Genomic DNA, 3,934 nt, shown 5'->3' on the forward strand with positions numbered 1-3,934 from the left:
GATTCTCGACCAATCTCACGCTCCATGGTCCCCAGTCGGAGCTGGTTGATGCGGCTCGGGAAAGGGAAGTTTGGGGTCCTCTACTGAAGCTGTGCCGCCGCGACCGATACGGATAAGGGATGAAGAAGAAGGATGAATTTATGAGATTACATTGGTTCCATTGAGCCTGCGATAAGCCATTCAATATGTAGACGTTATGGCGTAGACCAGTGACAGCTAGCATCACACACAGCGATGCTTCTGTAGCCTGTGATGTCCGTTTCAGAGACCAGAGGGGAGCGTACAGAGGAGTGAAGTGGAACCAAAATGAGGTCCGTTGATACCACTCACTTAGGGCCGAGTTCCGGTACCTAAACCTACTTTGAGTACTTCAAACAAAGAGTAATATTAGAGCCTGAAGAAAAAAATAACAGAAATGTCCCTAAAAACACACACAAACTGCACAAATTCATATAACACTATTTTTTCTTGACAATCATCAATCAATCAATAAATTGCATTATAATGTGTTTAAGGAAAACAGTATTATGTAACATCCGAGTCATTTGGACAAATCCATGAGGGCCAAAATTCCAAAACTGAACAAAAGGCTGAATATGGTGATATCAGAGGAATGAAGGCCATCCAGTGTGTGCCAGAGAGAGAGAGGAGAGAGAGGAGAGAGAGGAGAGAGGAGAGAGAGGAGGTCTAATTTTAGATCCTGGTGATGAGATGTGCTCCACGTGGGACAGGGAGCTATCAAAGGGATTGCATGCTGACTCTGTTGCCATGGTGATTAATTCAGATTGTGTATCTCTTAATTAGGAGGCAGGGATGAAAGAGAGAGGAAAAAAAAAAAAGAAGATGAATAACCAAAGTCTTCATTCCAGCACTAGGAATCAATACAGTAGTTATCGACCAGCGAAGGCTCTCCAGATATGGAGGAGTGGGTAATGGGTGCACGTGTCAGCTCTCAGGGTGCACACGTCATCATCCTCCAGTCTGACATTCAATGCAACAGCATTGGTAGTATTTCTAATTAAAAACTTTTAAGGCTATTCGGATTTGCAACCGAGTATATTAGGGAGGTATTTATAGTACGTAGCTTCTGTCGCCCCATGAGGAAGTCTAAGTAATGACAACTACACCCGTAAGATCAGGGAAGTGCACATTGGAGGGTTATGCTCCAATCAGCTGTCGTTAGCTTTGGTTGATAGCGTAGCATTTTACCTAATATGAGACAATGCTGCGCGACGTGATGCCAAAGTTACAAGCTGAAGCTGCACATTATTCAAAGCTCGAGCGGATGTTTTGGTCATCTGTCATGATCTCCATAATAAATACTCACGTGAAGGCCCGAGGGCTTGGCTCTTCGGTTCATGTGCGGTCACGGAGATCTCGCCGAGGGCAAGATTGGATGATGTGGCGTTTAATTTGATTAACTTTAGGAATGAGCGCATTATTGTATGATGCAGCAAACAAGCAAACAAGAAAAAAAAGAAGAAAGTTTATTTATGCTCTTCAATCAGAGGGGAGCTAAGCCAATCAGGGCAAACGGGCTGTTGCCGGGCCAACAATAGCCCGTACCTGCGCACACCCCTGTACTAGAGGATGGATACCCGAACCCAAAGGTGGGCCGAAGAGAGATAGAGAAAGGCGTAGATGAGACCGGAGCAGAGTTGGAGGAATAGTTTTAGTTTTGTTCCCAGCGTGTTGTGTGTGTTGTGTGTTGTGTGTGTGTGTGGTGTTTGTGTGTGCCCGATCTGCACCCCCCTGCACATGATACAAGCCTTCCGTGACCGGCACCCACCACCACACACAATTTTCAAGACAACACATTATGATACACACATTGGAAATGGTTTCCCACACGTCTTAAAAAGTGCAAAAAAGGGACAACAAACGTTTAAAAAAGCGTCAAAATGTTTCAAATTTGACAACTTATAGCCTCTGTGTGAATTTATTTAAAAAATCCACAGTGAAACACATTGAACTGTGAAATCCCTTAATATTTTCCCCGTAACTTTGAATTCCAAAAAGACAAATTAAGAGTTTATATGCTAAATGTAAATGCAAAATAGTCTTTTTTTTCAATACGTTGTTTTTGTGACCGTTAACAGACAGAATTTGATTCATTTCACAGACCTATTATGCCAACCATGTAGGGACAACTTAAAATGCACAAAACAATAGCAAAACAGAGTAAGAAACTAGTGAATACACCAGCCACATACAATACCCTGCATCAGCGTCAGAAACCCAGTTGGACAGAGAGTGATGGATAAATCCTGCTTCAAATAATTCCCATAAAGATGCCGGGCTCTCTTTTACCTGAAAGAGAAGAAAAAAAAGCCTGTCTATGTCAGATGTGTCAAATACAAAAATGGATGAAAATTGATATACTCATAGTGGATGTGACATCCAGTAGAGTTAAAAAACGTAATCTCTAAAATGGGCTGGAACGACATCCCCGGCAGCAATTCATCAGGGGTCGGCTTACATCGTGCTATTAAATCATCGGGACTGAGCAATTATTCATCAAGGAATTAGCGAGCAGAAGGTCCCAGCCGCTATGTACAGAACATAAGACCAGGTCTGGTTCACATGTGGCTTAATGCACTTCTTCTGCCGAATCCAAACAGAAGGATTCATGGGCAAATTGAAATATTTTGAGAGCATGATTAGAATGAGTACATGACATATTGACTTGTATTGTGGAAGGTTTCCTCCTTGTCAATGGCGGCTGCTAGCAAGCAACAGAAACCGTGAAATGCTGCTGTGTGGTGATATGTCACTACGACAGCTTAGATGTCGCCAAAATCATCGGAAATCAGTCAGAGAATCATTCCTACACAGGCAATAAAACTATTAAAAGGTCATAACTGGGTGCTGATAAGACTGAGACATCACAATACTGCACTAATGCAACCTGCCCAATGTTTTAACCTTCGGGCCCTGAGGCCATTTTTACAGTTTATGTCCGTTGGATTTATTTTATAAAAAAGCTTGTAAAACATCAACCTGTTGGCTACAGTCAAGATATGACAATCTTTTATTTTAGGACAAACTGGGTTATTACAATATTTGGGTTGCAGTGGGGTCACTGCATGTTAAAAATGGTTGTAGGGCCTAAAGATAAATAAATAAAATAAACAGAACAGGAATCTTCAGATATGTATGATATCCCAGACAGATACTTAATGACTAAGCCATTTTCCTTGTTTCCTTACAGTTGACAAAATACATGCATTTTTTCAGAGAAAGTCAAGACACTTTTGCTCTCATGACATTTACTATGCCAATATAACATAATAAGTCATATTATTGATATTACACCCACAGCAATGCTACACAAGCAAATGTGTTGTGGTTTGGGGGTTTGTTGAGTTCGCTTTGTCTTTGGCTCCTTGTGTTTTGTCTCTGTTTTCTCCTTGGTCTTGTGTTTTTTGATTCTGTCTGTGGTCCTTGTGTGTCTGTTGTTCTTTCTCGTTTATTGTGGTAGTATGTTTCCTGTTTTGTCTAGTCTTGTCTAGCTTTACGTTGGCTGTCTGATTGTCCAGCCCCGCCCTGATGTGCTTCACCTGACGTCTCACCTGTTCCATTACCTCGTTACCTCTTGTATTTAACCCCTGTGTTTTCTTTGTCTTGTCAGATCCATCTGCCTGTCAGCTGTCCTGTTGTGAGTTTGTTTGCTGCGCCTGTCCCTGTAAGTGTGTTTAGTCGCCCGTGCTCCGTGTGTTTGTCCCAGCCGGCTGATCTGCCTGTTCCCCGGCTTTCCTTTGTGGTTTCCCGTGAGTCCCTACCAGTCCCCGGTGTGCTTCCCTCCCGTTTGGACTCCTGCCTCTCCCTCTCCCAGTGTTGGGTTGAATTTATGTTTGGACTTCGCCTTTTGCATGTTTCTTTTGACCTGTTGGAATAAAAACCCCTTTTTGTATCGGACTATTCCTGCCTCCAC

Source organism: Etheostoma spectabile, chromosome 8 (genome assembly GCF_008692095.1).
Source record: "Etheostoma spectabile isolate EspeVRDwgs_2016 chromosome 8, UIUC_Espe_1.0, whole genome shotgun sequence".
NCBI lineage: Eukaryota > Metazoa > Chordata > Actinopteri > Perciformes > Percidae > Etheostoma > Etheostoma spectabile.